Genomic DNA, 18,696 nt, shown 5'->3' with positions numbered 1-18,696 from the left:
ATCACAAACAAAATGAAGACATAAGTCCACTCTATATCCTTGAATGTTTTAGCTCTTTGTGAGTCTCACATTTACTATGAGAGAGTAAATGAGAAACTCACATTTATTTTTTTCACCTAACTTATAAATCTCATCTCTAATTGGATTTGATTCTTTCAGGCTTATAGATCTGACTGACATAACTGATTTTTTTTTCTTAAAAAGTGTATGCTTTTATAGGGATAATATCTCTAACAAGGAACAATTCTTAAAAGATTTTAGAAGAATATAGTATTGGGAGGGAGTTGATGGGTGCCTCCACCCCTGCTAAAACAAAGAAACAAACAACAGGTATGTACATTTTCTAACATCTGGAACCTGCGAATCTGAACTTGAAAAAGGGACTTTACAGATGGAAGTAAGTTAAAGATCTTGAGATGAAATCTCACTGGATTTAGGGCCTATCCAGTGACAGGTGTCCTAAGACCCTACAAGAAAAAAGTACAGAGAGATTTTGGACACAAAGACACTGAAGCAAGTAATGTGACAACGGATGAAGAGCTTGAGTTATGCAGCCCCAAGCCAAGGGGCATCTGGAGAAACTGGAAGTTGGAAGAGGTGAGAAAGGGTTTTCCTATAGAGCCTCTGAGGGAGTATAGCCCTACTGACACCTTGATTCAGACTTCTGACCTCCAAAATTATTAGAAAGTAAGTTTCTGCGGTTTTATTTAAACTACCTTGTTTCTAGTAAATTGTTAGAGCAACCCTAGGAAAAAATACAAAGAGTATTACTTAAAATTGGAGAAGGCAATGGCACCCCACTCCAGTACTCTTGTCTGGAAAACCCCATGGACAGAGGAGCCTGGTGGGCTGCAGTCCATGGGGTTGCGAAGAGTTGGACACAACTGAGCAACTTCACTTCCACTTTTCACTTTCATGCATTGGAGAAGGAAATGGCAACCCACTCCAGTGTTCTTGCCTGGAGAATTCCAGGGACGGCAGAGCCTGGTGGGCTGCTGTCTATGGGGTCTCACAGAGTCAGACACGACTGAAGAAACTTAGCAGCAGCAGCAGCAGCAGCATTACTTAAAATGGGAATTTGTAAGAAATTACAAATCATTCTTTTTTTCCCCAAGATACTTTCTAAAACATTTGCCTATTTGCCCAAATATTGTCTTTTATTTGTCTGGCCTAAAATCTACATAATTCAAAATTCTAGACAGAAAATTTGGCCATGTTACAGAAAATGTACTTATTTATCTGTTACAAATAATATATGGCATTTTTCTTTATATTCTAAAACACTGTATTTAAAAAATTGAACAAATGTTCATAGGGCATGCATGATCATATTTTGCACACAAAAATGGATATTTTAAGCCTAACTTCAAATGAGCATTAGACAGTTTCAACCCACATGTGTAATAACCTGCTTTCATGCTTCTGAGAAGGCAACTTATACTTAGAGTGTATCAACTTACAGCTGTTCCTCTCATAAATTTTTTTGCTCTGTTGGAATAGATAGGGCTTTCTGAATAAAATTTGTCACACTCTACAAGCAATAGAGATCTCTCATCAAATGTTTCAAGTGGCCAAATTTGATAAAAGCAATTATAGCCTGAGCAGTGATGATCATTTCCTACCTAATAAAGTAGAGTAAGTGAACATTACAACTCAACAACAATTTATAACACTAGGCATAATCTGTGAGGTCAGAGTCAGGGGACATTTCTAACTTGGGATGATTAAGTATTCAGCTTGACCCAAGGGGTATCATTTATAAAGCCAAAAACAGGCAGCAATGTGAATGTTCTGAAAATGGAATCTTCTTTATACTCAGTATAGTGTTTAATGGTTTCACAAGACTCTACTGGGCAGTACTTTAGTAAAAACACATATTATATTTCATATCGGTTAAGGTATATTACTCTTGATTTTTAAAAATAATTGTTTTAAACTTAATAGATTCTTCCACAGGCATCACTTGAGACTAGAAGTTTACTGGTGTCCCCTGAATTGATTTTATTGCTCTGAAATCAGTAAGGATTTTCTCTTAGGGAAATAAAGTTGTGTACCTAGCATTGTCAAGGCTGTATATGGTCAACCTGCTTATTTAAGTTATATGCAGAGTACATCATGAGAAACACTGGGCTGGAGGAAGCACAAGCTGGAATCAAGTTTGCCAGGAGAAATATCAATAACCTCAGATATGCAGATGACACCACCCTTATGGCAGAAAGTGAAGAAGAACTAAAGAGCCTCTTAATGAAAGTGAAAGAGGAGAGTGAAAAAGTTGGATTAAAGCTCAACATTCAAAAAACTAAGATCATGGCATCTGGTCCCATCACTTCATGGCAGATAGATGTGGAAACAGTGGCTGACTTTATTTTGGGGGGCTCCAAAATCACTGCAGATGGTGACTGCAGCCATGAAATTAAAAGACACTTACTCCTTGGAAGGAAAGTTATGACCAACCTAGACAGCATATTAAAGAGCAGAGATATTACTTTGCCAACAAAGGTCCGTCTAGTCAAGGCTATGGTTTTTCCAGTGGTCATGTATGGATGTGAGAGTTGGACTATAAAGAAAGCTGAGCGCCGAAGAATTGATGCTTTTGAGCTGTGGTGTTGGAGAAGACTCTTGAGAGTCCCTTGGACTGCAAGGAGATCCAACCAGTCCATCCTAAAGGAGATCAGTCCTGGGTGTTCATTGGAAGGACTGATGTTGAAGCTGAAACTCCAATACTTTGGCCACCTCATGCGAAGAGTTGATTCATTGGAAAAGACCCTGATGCTGGGAAAGATTGAGGGCAGGAGGAGAAAGGGACGACAGAGGATGAGATGGCTGGATGGCATCACAAACTCGATGGACATGAGTTTGGGTAGACTCAGGGAGTTGGAGATGGACAGGGAGGCCTGATATGCTGCGGTTCATGGGGTCTCAAAGAGTCGGACACGACTGAGTGACTGAACTGAACTGAACTGAACTGAACATAGCATTGTTATTATTTTACAGAAATAATGTAGACATGTGTACACTATTGGATAACTGAAATGTAATGAAGTCAGTTTTCTTGTATCCACTGTCCCTGCATCACATGCTTTAGAGCAGTTCTAAGATTTCGAAAGATACTTATGTTTTTGCATAGTTGTTTATGTGCAGTTTGTTTCTAATGGTTCTTTTTTTCTTTATTGCTTGAATTTTGCTAGAATATGATCTCTTTTGACCCATTCAATCATTCTGTGAAGGGACATTTTAGAGCAACTATCATTATAACTCACATCTTTTTTTTTTTCAAATTTATCAGTGAAGACTATGAGAAGTTTATGAACTGCCTAGCTATATGATGAGATCAAAGTGAAGGCACCTCCACTCTGATGCTGTTTTAAATCCCACTCACTAGACCATTCTGATGAGATGATAAAGGATGTCTGGAGCTTAAACCAGAAACTTATGACATAACTTTATGTAATATTACTTGAGGATTACCTCAAGGAATTTTTGCTAGTTATCTGAACCTGCAGTAACCTGAACCAAATCTTTTATACATTATACTTTTAGGTATCAGTATTTAGATTTTAAGTTGAGCTATTTCAAATCCTCAAAGGTGATGCTGTGAAAGTGCTGCACTCGATATGCCAGCAAATTTGGAAAACTCAGCAGTGGCCACAAGACTGGAAAAGGTCAGTTTTCATTCCAATCCCAAAGAAAGGGAATGGCAAAGAATGCTCAAACTACCACACAATTGCACTCATCTCACATGCTAGTAAAGTAATGCTCAAAATTCTCAAAGCCAGGCTTCAGCAATACATGAACCGTGAACTTCCAGATGTTCAAGCTGGTTTTAGAGAAGGCAGAGGAACCAGAGATCAAATTGCCAATATCCGCTGAATCATCGAAAAAGCAAGAGAGTTCCAGAAATACATCTATTTCTGCCTTATTGACTATGCCAAAACCTTTGACTGTGTGGATCACAATAAACTGTGGAAAATTCTTAAAGAGATGGGAATACCAGACCATCTGACCTGTCTCTTGAGAAACCTGTATGCAGGTCAGGAAGCAACAGTTAGAACTGGACATGGAACAACAGACTGGTTCCAAATAGGAAAAGGAATATGTCAAGGCTGTATATTGTCACCCTGCTTATTTAACTTATATGTAGAGTACATCATGAGAAATGCTGGGCTGGAAGAAACACAAGCTGGAATCAAGATTGCCGGGAGAAATATCAATAACCTCAGATATGCAGATGACACCACCCTTATGGCAGAAAGTGAAGAACTAAAGAGCCTCTTGATGAAGGTGAAAGAGGAGAGTGAAAAAGTTGGCTTAAAGCTTAACATTCAGAAAACTAAGATCATGGCATCTGGTCCCATCACTTCATGGGAAATAGATGGGGAATTAATGGAAACTGTGTCAGACTTTATTTTTTTGGGCTCCAAAATCACTGCTGATGGTGATTGCAGCCATGAAATTAAAAGACGCTTACTCCTTGGAAGAAAGGTTATGGCCAACCTAGATAGCATATTTAAAAGCAGAGACATTACTTTGCCAACAAAAGTCCATCTAGTCGAGGCTATGGTTTTTCCAGTAGTCATGTATGGATGTGAGAGTTGGATGGTGAAGAAAGCTGAGCGCAGAAGAATTGATGCTTTTGAACTGTGGTGTTGGAGAAGACTCTTGAGAGTCCCTGGGACTGCAAGGAGATCCAACCAATCCATCCTAAAGGAGATCAGTCCTGGGTGTTCATTGGAAGGACTGATGTTGAAGCTGAAAATCCAATACTTTGGCCACCTCATGAGAAGAGTTGACCCATTGGAAAAGACCCTAATGCTGGGTAGGATTGGAGGAGGAAGGAGAAGGAGACGACAGAGGATGAGATGGTTGGATGGCATCACCGAGTCGATGGACATGGGTTTGGGTAGACTCCAGGAGTTGGTGTTGGACAGAGAGGCCTCGCGTGCTGCAATTCATGGGGTCACAAAGAGTTGGACATGACTGAGCGACTGAACTGAACTAGTATACAGCATTTCTAGTAAATCTGAAGATAAGACCACAAAACTAAAAAAGAAACCAAAAATTAATCATGCACTATTGTGGTCAGGATAAGTTAGATTTTGTTGTGGTTAAAACAAACAAACAAACAAAACCACACAAACTTAGTGACATAAAACAGCAAAGATTATTTCTCATTCACAAAATAACCTCAAATGGAAATAGATTGTGTGGGAGGGCAGAAGGGTTAGTGGAAATTATTTGTTGTGGTCACCTAGGGGTACGGGCTGACTGAAGCTTCATTTCAGCACATACTTCCATGATTGTCATGCCACAGAAAGAAAAGAGTTAGAAGATCTCTATTCTGCAATTAAATACTTTGTCATGGAAGCACTTTACATTATTTTTATCCCATATTCATTTGCCAGAATTCATTGCATTCATTGCATGCAAGCTCAGTCTTGTCGGACTCTTTGTGACCTCACAGATTGCAGACTGCCAGGCCCCTCTGTCCATGGGATTTTCCAGGTAAGGATACTGGCGTCCATTGCCATGTCTTCCTCCAGAATATATTCTCCACCCAGGAACTGAACCCATATCTCCTGCATCTCCTTTATTGCAAGGGGGTTCTTTATCTGCTGAGCCACTGGAGAGGCTTCACCACAATTAATAACAGCTAATTTCAAAAAAGGAGAGCGGTGCTTCCTTGGTAGCTTAGCTGGTAAAGAATCCACCTGCAATGTTGGAGATCCTGCTTCCATTCCTGCTTCAGGAAGATCCCCTGGAGGAGGACATGACATCCCACTCCAGTATTCTTGCCTGGAGAATCCCCATGGAGAGAGGAGCTTGGTGGGCTATACAGTCCATAGGGTCACCAAGAGTCAGACACAACTGAGCAACTAAGCACAGCAGAACACAACTTCAACGGGAGGGAAAAATGCAATACTCAGTTGTGCCTGGAAGGGAGCGAAGCCAGATATTAGTGAGCATGTTGAAATGTGTGTCACAGGTGTAAAGGCAGACTTTTATTTATTTATTTACTTTAAGATTAGGGCTTATCTTTTGGAATATAACTGTGGATGGTTCAAAGTAAGACGTAGGGTTTAAGAAGTGAAAGAAGATTTGGCATTTTACTGGGTCTATGTAGAAATTCAATGTAGAAATTTCTTCTTAAATCATCTTCATGAATTCTCCTTGAATAATTCCAGTGATAATGTGTTAACTATTTAAACTGTTAGCTGTTATTCTACTGGACAACTCTATTATTGAAGCTTATTATGTTATTCAAGCCCAAATCTATGAAACTGAAGCTCTCACTTATCAACCCTCATCCTGCCTTCTGAGCACCATCAGTTCAGTTCAGTCACTCAGTCGTGTCCGACTTTTTGTGACCCCATGAACTGCAGCACGCCAGCCCTCCCTGTCCATCACCAGCTCCCAGAGTTTACTCAAACTCATGTCGATTGAGTCAGTGATGCCATCCAACCATCTCATCCTCTGTTATCCCCTTCTCCTCCCACCTTCAACTTTTCCCAGCATCAGGGTCTGAGCAGTGTATAACACAACAAATTGACTTGACAAAATCCACAAAACTAGCTGAAGTAGAATTTAAGGAACTGCATACTATAGGGCTAATTCTTGACCACCAGATGACATGTACCCTACAAGGTTACAGCTGGCCCTTAGGATATAATATTTTATTTCTCTACCTCATCAGGTGGTCTACACCCCTCATGTTGTTGTTAATTCCACAGGGGAACTCTAAGTTTTAAAATATAATTTATCATATCTTTATACTCTTGAAAATGCAATTCTAAAAACACAATTAGATACCAATTACAATCAGTAGGATGGCTATCAAAAAAGAAACAAATAGTAAGTGTCAATGATGACATGAAGAAACTGGAACCCTTGTGAATTGTTGATAAGACCTATAAAGCTGGTATACCCTTTGTGGAAAACAGTATGGTGGTTGCTCAAAATATCAAACATAGGATTATCTTATGATCCAGCAATTCTACTTCTGGATCTAAACCTAAAATAACATAAAGTGAGAACCTGAGCAGATATCTGTACATTCCTGTTCATATAAACACTATTGCAATATCTAAAAGGAGGAAACTATTCAAATATCCATCAACAGATGAATAAATAAAATGTGGTATATACACACCAATGGAATATTATTCAGCCTTAAAAACACATGAAAAATATACATGCTACAATATGGATGAACCTTGAAGACATCATGCTAGTGAAATAAGCCAGAGACCAAAGGACATATATAGGGTTGATTCTACTTATACAAGGCATCTAAATTTGCCAAACTCATAAAAATGGAAAGTAGAATGTTAGTCACCAGCAGCTGGTGGGCATGGAGAATGGGGAGTTACTATTTGATATGTATGAGATTTCAGTTTGTGAAAATAAAAAGGTTATAAAAATGGATGATGAGCCTGGAATGGTGTTCTGCTTCACATATGATAATATACATGTTTCAGTGTTATTCTCTCAGAACGTCCCACCATTACCTTCTCCCTCAGAGTCCATAAGACTGTTCTATGCATCTGTGTCTCTTATTCTGTCTCGCATATAGGGTTATCGTTACCATCTTTCAAATTCCATATATATGCATTAGTATACTGTATTGGTGTTTTTCTTTCTGGCTTATTTCACTCTGTATAATGGGCACCATTCCAGGCTCGATGCATGAGACAGACGCTCAGGGCTGGGGCAATGGGATGGCCCAGAGGAATGGGATGGGGAGGGGGATGGGAGGGGGTTTCGGGATGGGGAACACATGTAGACCCATGGCTGGTTCGTGTCAATGTATGGCAAAAACCACTACAATATTGTAAAGTAATTAGCCCCCAACTAAAATAAACAAATTTATTTTTAAAAAAAATGGATGATGAGGATGGTTGCACAACAGTGTGAATGTACTTAATATCACTAAACTATATACTTAATAGTGGTTAAAATGGTAAAATTTTTGTTCTGTATATATTTTACCACAATATAAAAGGAAAAAAAATGCAAGCCTGTTTCATACTTAAAGAATTTTTATGGCCTTAAGGAAATAATTTTTAAGAGACTTAATCAGATATGCTTCATTCACATGTGCAAAATATACATGTAATTAAATAGAGGTCCAAAGAATGTCAGTGTAAAATGAAGATCTGGTAAAAAAAAATAAAAATATGCTGTTTAATTCTAAGCATTCTTGATCATAATTTAGCCTGTGAAATGGATCACCTATTGCTATACTACTTTGATATGCAAATAGTTGTTTATATAGGATCTGCTCAAATTATGCATGGGTTTCTAAATTACCAACACATCCAGAAAATGATAGCAAGGATGAGTTTTACTTATTATATTCCTTACTTAGAATCCATCAGTCCTGCACTATCTGTTAAATAAGAAGACTCAACCTGATCCTAATTCCAACTAAAAAATGCCAACAATACTAATACTCCACCAAAATTACTCGGCTCCAGTCAATACGTTCAGCATTTCCTCTCTTGACTGAAATGAGCTGCTATTATTTTTCTTCTTTCTCCAAACAGTGTATTTTCTCGGTGGTTTATTGCTCTAAGAATTTGGAATCCAAGGAACAAATCAACTTATAATCATTAGTCCATTTAGAGAACTGATGATCCATGTAACCTCCATTTGCCTGCATCTCTGGATTTCACTTTCAAAATCAAGTTCCCTGGTATTTTTGGATCAATGCCTGACAATACCTAGGAGATACTGCAGGTTTACTTCCAGACCACCTCAATAAAGAAAATATTGAATAAAGTCAGTCATATAAGTTTATTTTTTCAGGGGGTTCCCAGTACAAATAAAGTTATGTTGGCAATATACTGGTTTATTAAATGTGTAAATAGCATTATCTCTAAAAAAAATGTACATACTTAATTTAAAAATGCTGAAAATGCTAATCATTGAAGGAGCCTTCAGGAAGTCATAATCTTTTTGCTGGTCTTGTGTCTCTGTAGATGGCTGCTGAAGGTTGAGTGGCTTTGGAAATTTCTAAAAATAAGACAACAGTGAAGCTGGCCACATCAATTTACTCTTCTTTTCAGGAATAATTTCTCTGCAGCATTCAATGCTGTTTGATAGTTTTTTACTTACTGTAGAACTTTTTTTCAAAATTGGAGTCAATCATATCAAACCCTGTCACTGTTTTATAAACTAAATTTATATAATAGTCTAAATCCTTTATTGTCATTTCAACAATCTTCACAGGATATTCACCAAAAGTAGATTTCATCTCGAGAAATAGGTATCTTTGCTCATCCATAAGAAATGACTCCTTGTCCATTTATGGTTTATCATGAGATTTAAGGAAATCAGTAACATCCTTAGGTTCAACTTCTAATTCTTTTTCTCTGGCTATTTCCATTGGATGCATTTGCAGTTTCTTCCTCCACTGAAATCTTGAACCCTTTGAAGTCATCTATGAGGACTGGAGTTGACTTCTTCAAAAGTCCTGTCAATGTTGATATTTTGACCTCTTTCCATGAATCACAAATGTCCTTAATAGCATCTAGAATAACAAAGTCTCTCCAAGTTTTTAATTTACTTTACCTAGATACATCAGAAGAGTCACTATCTATGGCAGCTAAGGCCTAAGGAATCTATTTATTAAATTAAAAGACTTGAAAGTCAAAATGACTCCTTGATCTAAGGGCTCCAGAATGGATGTTGTTTTTACAGGCATGTTCAGTTCAGTTCAGTTCAGTCGCTCAGTCGGGTCCAACTCTTTGTGACCCCATAGACTGCAGCAACTGTCCATCACCAACTCCAGGAATTTATTCAAACTCATGTCGATTGAGTCAGTGATGCCATCCAATCATCTTATCCTCTGTTGTCTCCTTCTCCTTCTGCCTTCAATCTTTCCCAGCATCAGGGTCTTTTCAAATGAGTCAGTTCTTTGCATCAGGTGGCCAAAGTATTGGAGTTTCAGCTTCAGCATCAGTCCTTCCAGTGCATATTCAGGACTGATTTCCTTTAGGATTAACTGGTTGGATCTCCAAGGGACTCTCTAGAGTCTTCTCCAACAACATAGTTCAAAAGCATCAATTCTTCAGTGCTTAGCTTTCTTTTTAGTCCAACTCTCACATCCATACATGACTATTGGAAAAGACATAGCTTTGACTAGATGGAAAGGCATGAGAACAGCATTAATTCATCACATGTCTCAGACTTCTTGGGTGAACACATGAGTTGTCAATGATTGATAAAATTTTGAAAGAAATATTTTTCTGTCTAGTTAGTAGATCTGAACAGTAGGCTTAACATATTCAGTAAGCTATGTTGTAAACAGATGTGTTGTCATCCAGGCTTTGTCGGTCCATTTACAAAACATAGGAAGAGTAGATTCAGCATAATTCTTGAGGGCCCTAGAATGGTAAATAATCAGTGATTTCAGCTTAAAAGTCACCAGTTGCATTAGTGCATTAACTCCTAACAGGAGTCAGTCTATTTTTTGAAGCTTTGAATCCAGGCATTGACTTCCCCTCTCTAGTTGTGAAAGTCCTAGATGACATCATCTTCCAAAAGAAGGTTGTTTTGTATGCATTCAAAATCTGTTGTTTAGCGTAGCCACCTTCATTAATTATTTTAGTTAAATCTTCTGATAACTTGCCGCAGCTTCTACACAGTACTTGCAGCTGCATCTTGCTCTTTGATGTTATAGAGATGGCTTCTCTCCTTAACCTCATGAATCAACTTGTGCTAGCTTCAAATTTTCTTCTGCAACTCTCTCAGCCTTCACAGGATTGAAGAGTGTTACGGGGCCTTGCTCAGGATTAGGCTTCAGCTTAAAAGAATGTTTTGTTTATATTGACCTTCTATCCAGACCAGTACAACTTTCTCCATGTGAGCAATGAGGTTTTTTCTTTCTTGTCACTCTTGTGTTCATTGGAGCAGCACATTAAATTTCCTTAAAAACTTTTCCTTTGCTTCCATAGCTTGGTTAACAATTTGGTACAAGAGGCCTAGGTTTGACATATCTTGGTTTTGGACATGCCTTCCTCAGTAAGTTTAATCATTTCTAGCTTTTGATATAATGAGAGATGTGTGACTCTTTCACTTTCACACTGAAAAGCCATTGTAGGGCTATTAACTGGCCTAATTTCAGCATTGCTGTAGCTCAGGGAATAGTGAAGCCTGAGGAGAGGGAGATAGATGAGAGAAGGGTCTAGTAGTCAGGACACACACATTTATTCATTAAATTAGCCATGTATGCAGGTATGGTGTGTGGTTGGTCCCCTAAAAAAAATTAAAATAGTAACGTCAAAGATCATTAACCACAGGTCACCATAACAACTATAATCAAAACAAAAAAGCTTAAAATATTGTGAGAATTACCAGAGTGTGAGATAGAGACACAAAGTGAGCAAATGCTGCTGGAAAAATGGCACAGAGAGACTTGCTGGATGCAGGGTTGCCACAAATATCTTTGTAAAAAATGTGATTTCTGCCAAGTGCAACAAAGCAAAGTGCAATGAAACAAGGATTTGATTATTGGCAGAAGGAGAACAAATCTATCCATTCCTAAAACATGTGGGTAAGAAAGGACCCCAAGGTAAAGCAATGCTACTAAAAAAGAAAACCTAAATCTGCCAAATAAGATGTAAGAATAAAGTGGTAGTTTGGAGGGGAGTAAGCAAGGAGAATTTGAAGTGAGGACACAAAGATTGAGCCAGAATGAAGGGGTAGGGGCCAAGGATAGTTGGTCTCTTGTGCTATTAATAAAGAAGTAAGTTCAGAAAAGAAAGATTACAGAGTTGATATAGGAATTATTAAATAAAGGTGTTTGGAATTAAGGGTTTTTTGCAGATGAATCACACACAAGATTTTTCTTTATTATTTCCACCTCTTGAACCTTCAATATTTTATCTTTTCACTTTATTTCCACTATTTTATTCATTTCTCCTTCCTGTCTTCTGTCTCCTCTTTTTTATTCTCTCTTCTTTTGTTCTTTTAAAAATCTCCCTTTTATTTGTTTTTCACTCAACATTTTGTACTACTTTCTCCCTATACAAATTTTGAATTAATTCTGTCCTCTACTTTCCACCAACCCTATTCTGTGACTCACTGATTATACTGTTTTTCTTTCCTTTGTCCATTACTCCACCCAGTCCCTTGTGTTGTATGGTAGCTCTTCACAAACATGGATATTTTTAAATAACATTTTGATTTGAACTTAACCTTAATGTTTATGATTCAACTGCTTTATAAGTGTAATTTTCAGTTTCACATAAGGAATAAATAGCAAACAAACTTGATTATTTTTGTTTGTTGGTTGGTTTATGTGTAACTTCACATTGGCTTGCCTGATGGCTCATCAGTAAACAATCTACCTGACAATGCAGGAGACATGGGTTTGATCCCTGGATCAGGAAGATTCCCTGGAGAAGGAAATGGCAACCCCATTCCCGTATTCTTGCCTAGGAAATCATAAACTAAAAATTGGTGCTCATCAAAGGCATTTGCCATCTGCCTCTGCTGAGACTGAATCCTGTGCTGCTACAGCTATTGACCTTTGACTGAAGAAGGTGGAGAAATGAGGCACTTTGTGCTCCAGGGAACCTGAAGGAACGAGTCTTTTCAGATCAGTTCAGTCACTCAGTCATGTCCAACTCTTCATGACCCCATGGACCGAAGCATGCAAGGCTTCCCTGTGCATCACCAGGTCCTGCAGCTTGCTCAAACTCATGTCCATGGAGCCGGTGATGCCATCCAACCATATCATCCTCAGTTTTCCCCTTCTCCTCTTGCCTTCAATCTTTCCCACCATCAGGGTCTTTTCCAATGAGTCAGTTCTTTGCATCAGGTGGAAAAAGAATTGGAGCTTCAGCTTCAGGGTCAATCCTTCCAATGAATATTCAGGATGATTTCCTTTAGAATTGACTGGTTTGATCTCCTTGCAGTTCAAGGGACTAGCAAGAGTCTTCTCCAACATCACAGTTAAAAGCATCAATTCTTCAGTGCTCAGCTTTCTTTATGGTCCAACTCTCACATCCATACATGGCTACTGGAAAAACCATAGCTTCAACTATACAGACCTTTGTAATGTAATATCTCTGTTTTTTATTATGTTGTCTAGGTTTGTCACAGATTTTCTTCCAAGGAACAAGCTCTTTTTAATTTCATGGCTGCAGTCAACATCTGCAGTGATTTTGGAGTCCAATAAAATAAAGTCTGTTACTGATTCCATTGTTTCCCCATCTATTTGCCATGAAGTAATGGGACCAGATGCCATGATCTTAGTTTTCTGAATGTTGAATTCTAAGCCAGCTTTTTCATTCTCCTCTTTCACTTTCATCAAGAGGTTCTTTAGCTCCTCTTCACTTTCTGGCATAGGGATGGTGTCATATGCATATCTGAGGTTGTTGATATTTCTCCCAGCAATCTTGATTCCAGCTTGTGCTTCATCCAGTCCAGCATTTCTCATGATGAACTCTGCATATAAGTCAAATAAGCAGTGTGACAATATACAGCCTTGACATACTTCTTTTCCAATTTTAAACTAGTCCATTTTTCCATGTCCAGTTCTAACTGTTGCTTCTTGACCTGCACACAGATTTCTCAGGAGGTAAGGTGAAACAAGTCTTTAAATAGTTAGATATTTTCAGGAACTGATTACATGAGTCCAGTCCTTTCATCTCTTCATATCTCTGTTGTTGTTCAGTCGCTCAGCTATGTTCAACTCTTTGCATCCCCATAGACTGCAGCATGCCAGGCTTCTCTGTCCTTCACCATCTCCTGGAACTTGCTCAAACTCATGTCCATTGAGTTGGCGATGCCATCCAACCATTTTGTCCTCTGTCGTTCCCTTCGCCTCCTACGTTCAATCTTTCCCAGCATCAGGGCCTTTTCTAATCTCTTCATGATGATATCAGCTCCTAGTAATTAGCAGAAAATCTTTTGTAAAATAAGTGCTTGATTTCACTGAACTCCCCCTTCACCAAAATCATATATATTGACCTTCTCCTACTACCTCTTTGGGACAGTTTCCTAGAGCTATCTGAGGTGCTGTCTCCTATGCTGCAGCCCTCCTTTTGGCCCCAACAGAACTTAACTTTCAACTCTCATACTGTGCATCTTTTTAAGTCCAAAAATCCCACTGACAGAGGAGCCTGGTGGCCTATAGTCCAGGAGGCCTCAAAAGAGTTGGACATGACTTAGCAAGTAAACAACAACAACAACTTCACAATGGGGATTTCATGTTTAAATGAATTTATTCTGTATTAGTTTTTGATGGCTGCTATAACAAATTACCATAAAGTTAACAAATTGAAGCAATCCAAACATACTATCTTACAGTTCTGTAGGTCAGAAGTTTGACATTGGTCTTACCAGACTAAAATCCAAGTATCAGCAGGCTACATTTTTTCTGGAGGCACCAGTAGACAATCCTTTCCTTGCTCATTCATATTTTTTACAAAATTCATTTTCCTGCAGTTTTAGAACTGAGTTCCCCTTTTTCTTGCTGGGGTTCCCAGCTCCTACAGGTTATCCTCATTCCACTGTACACAGTATACTTCCTTCATCTTAAGAGCCATTAATGGTGGATCAAATCTCTCTCACACCCCAAGTCTATTCTGTCTCTTCCTTCTATTGTTCTTTCTCTCTGACATAATTTTCTCCCTTCCTCTTCCACTTTTAAGGACTCATGTGATTAAACTGAGCCAGCCATTATAATTCATGATAACTTGATAACCTTTCTTTAAATATCTCAGGTTTTTCTGCTCTACTTATTTTCATCATAATTTTAATTTCAAGACAATATATGTAATGGTACCCAAAGACTTACAAGAATTGCCAGGCTCTGGAGAACCATGATTGTGTTACTCAGAATTGAAGAAAGAAGAAAAGAGTTTTGAGGAAAAATTGTTGAGAAAAGCAAGATGCCGTGAGTCAAGGTTTAGCAAGAATGAAAAAGCATTAAAATTCTAGGACTATATAATTGTTCTAGATGGATCTATTTCCAGGCAGGAAAGGAGACCCAGATGTAGAGAATGGACAAGTGGACATGGCAGGGATTGGGGGCAGGAGAGTGGGACGAATTGTGAGAGTAGGATTGACATATTACACAACCATGTATAAAATAGCCAGCTAGTGGGAAGCTGCTATAAAGCTGAAAGAGCTCAGCTCGGTGCTCTGTGATGGCCAAGAAGAGTGGGATGGGGCTGGACTGGGAGTGAAGTCCAAGAGGGAGGGGATATATGTATAAATATAGCTGATTCACCTCACTGTACAGCAGAAACTAATACAACCTTGTAATGTGATTATACTCAAAAAACAAAACAAAACAAGAAGCCAAACAAAACAAAAACTTAGGCCTAAACAGGAAGCAATAATAATAAAGTTGCTGGAGTCTTGGGAGAGATGGAGACATAGAGGGAAGTGCTGATTAACCTAAGTTATATATTGATATTTGTGTTTGTAGTCAAACACAAATGCACTCAGAAATAGGATAACAGCATACTCAGGGAGTGGAGAAAAGAAATATCTCCACATCTCTCTCCTTCAGCACTCTGATCTTGCCAACTTATCTCTCTAGCCAGGCTTCCTATGGAAAACTAGAACTACAGGAAAGTATGGTAATGGAAACTATGAAGGTCAAAAAACTCCTCTACCCAAGGAATAGTACAGTATAGTAGAGGGTGGAGATTAGATATATGTGAGGGTTGTGGACTAAAAGAAACAAACAAGGTTAACCTCAAGTTGAAGATAGGTTGGCAAACTTTTCCATACATGGCCAGAGGGTAAGTATTTTAGCCTTTGTGGATCACACAGTCTCTGTTGCTATTACTGAAGTATGGGTCTATAGGGAAGAAAGTAACTCTAGATAATACATAAACAATGGGTATGGCTGAGTTGCAAAAGAATTCTGTTTACAAAAATAGAAGGTTGGGTGGATTTCGCTCATGGCCACAGTTTGTTGTATTGTTCAGTTGCTAAATTGTGTCCAACTCTTTGCAAACACATGGATTGCAGCATGACAAGCTTCCTGTGCTTCACTATTTCATGGAGTTTGCTCAAACTCATGTCCATTGAGTCAGTGATGCCACCCAATCATCTCATCCTCTGTCACTCCCTTCTGCTCCTGCCCTCAATTTTTCCCAGCATCGGGGTCTCTTCCACTCAGACTCTTCGCATCAGATGGCCAAAGTATTGGAGCAACGGTTTCAGCATCAGTCCTTCCAATGAATATTCAGGGTTGATTTATTTTAGGATTCACTAGTTTGATCTCCTTTCTGACCAAGAGACTCTCAAGAGTATTCTTCAGCACCTCATCAATACTTCAGAGAAATAATTGATCGAGAGCATCAGTTCTTTAATATGAAGCCTTTTTTATCATCCAACTCTCACATCAGTACATGACCACTGGAAAAACCATAGCTTTGAATAGATGGACCTCTGTTGACAAAGTGTTGCCTCTGCTTTTTAAATCACTATCTAGGTTTGTCATAGCTTTTTCTTCTAAGTAGCAAGTATCTTTTAATTCCATGGCTGCAGTCATTTTGGTGCCCAAGAAAAGAAAATTTGCCACTGGTTCCATTTTCTTCCCATCCATTTGCCATGAAGTGATGGGATCAAATACCATGATCTTAGTTTTTTGAATATAGAATTTAAGTCAGCTTTTTCACTCTCCTCTTTACCGTCATCAAGAGGCTCTCTAGTTCTTCTTTGCTTTCTGCCATTAGGGTAGTATCACCTGCCTATCTGAGGTTGCTGATATTTCTCCCAGCGATCTTGATTCCAGCTTGTGACTCATACAGCCTGGTATTTTGCACGATGTACTCTGCATAGAAGTTAAATAAGAAGGGTGAAAATATACAATCTTGATGTACTCATTTCCCAATTTTGAACCAGTCTGTTGTTCCATGTCAGGTTGTAACTCGTGTTTCTTGACCTACATACAGGCATCTAAGGAGGCAGGTAAAGTGGTCTGGTATTCCTGTCTCTAAGAATTTTCCACAGTTTGCTGTGATCCACACAGTCAAAGTTTTTACCATAGTCAATGAAGTAGATGTTTTTCTGGAATTCTCTTGCTTTTTCTATGATCCAATGGATGTTGGCAATTCTATTTCTGGTTTATTTGCCTTTTCTAAATCCAGCTTGTGCATCTGGAAGTTCTCAGTTCATGTACTGTTGAAGCCTAGCTTGAAAGATTTTGAGCACTACCTTGCTAGCATGTGAAATGGCCACAATTGTATGGCAGTTTGAACATTTTTTTGGCATTGCACTACTTTGAGATTAGAATGAAAATTGACTTTTTCCAGTCTTGAGGCCACTGCTGAGTTTCCCAAATTTGCTAGCATATTGAGTGCAGCATTTTAACAGCATCAACTTTTACGGTTTGAGATAGCTCAACTAGAATTTCAGCACCTCCACTAGCTTTGTTCATAGTCATGCTTCCTAAGGCCCACTTGAATTCACACTCTAGGATGTCTTACTCTAGGTGAGTGACCACACCACCGTGGTTATCTGGGTCATTAAAACTTCTTTGCACAGTTCTTCTGTATATTCATCCACCTCTTCTTAATCTCTTCTGCTTCTGTTAGGTCCTTTCTGTTTCTGTCCTTTATTGTGCCCATTTTTGCATGAAATTTTCCCTTGTTATCTCTAATTTTCTTGAAGAGATCTCTAGTCTCTCCCATTCTATTGTTTTCCTCTATTTCTTTGTATTGTTCACTCATGAAGGCTTTTTTATCTCTCCTTGCTATAGTTGGAACTCTGCATTCAATTGGGTATATCTTTCCCTTTCTCCTTTGCCATTTGCTTCTCTTCTTTTCTCAGCTATTTGTAAGGCCTTCTCAACAACCATTTTGCCTTCTTGCATTTCCTTTCCTTTGGGATGGTTTTAGTCACTATTTCCTGTATAATGTACGAACCTCTGTCCATAGTTCTTCAAGCACTCTATCAGATCTAATCCCTTGAATCTATTTGTCTCTTCCACTGTATAATCATAGGCATTTGATTTAGGTTATAACTGAATGGCCTAAATGTTTTCCCTACTATCTTCAATTTAAGTCCAAATATTTCAGTAAGGAGTCCATAGTTTAAAAACCCCTAAAATAAGGCATCAGGTTTGGAATGGTGGGAAGTGTTAAATCTTTGTTCCACAAATTCATAGCTTAGGCTGTTTGTTAACATCAAATATCCAATCTCTTCTACTGTCAACTAAAGATGACATTTCCCAATGTTCTTCATACTGAAAAAATGGCTCTGTGGCTAAATCCCTCCCAGGGGGGTAGAAGTGATGTTTACAACTTAAACACGGCCTTCTTAAAGAGAAAGAATATGTTGTCTGCTTCCTTTCTCCTGTTAGCTTGAATTTGGACTGAGAAAAGGCAATGATGATACATCTTTCAAATTGAAGAGAAAAGCAATATCCTAGAGTATAGTGGGAAAATAAGGTATAAGTATCTTGTGTTGTTAGCACCTTGGATCTCCCCTGCTGGCTATGGTTGACTATCCTGACTTTAAGAAATTTACATGAATGTGTCTCCTATTTAGGTAACAATTTTTTTCCAAGTCTTGATTTTGCAATTAAACTTTTGTCATGTGAGTTGTCTCCAAGACTGATTCTCCTATAAAATAGGAGTATTACAGCTATGTAGTTTCTGGTGAAGCCTAAGTAGCCTTGTCAAGCCAACTGGAACATAACAGGCATTCAGTGAGATAGTCTAGGAA

Source organism: Giraffa tippelskirchi, chromosome 2 (genome assembly GCF_054371585.1).
Source record: "Giraffa tippelskirchi isolate mGirTip1 chromosome 2, T2T-mGirTip1v1.2.pri, whole genome shotgun sequence".
In the NCBI taxonomy this organism is placed as follows: Eukaryota; Metazoa; Chordata; class Mammalia; order Artiodactyla; family Giraffidae; genus Giraffa; species Giraffa tippelskirchi.
This window is presented reverse-complemented; position numbering follows the sequence as displayed.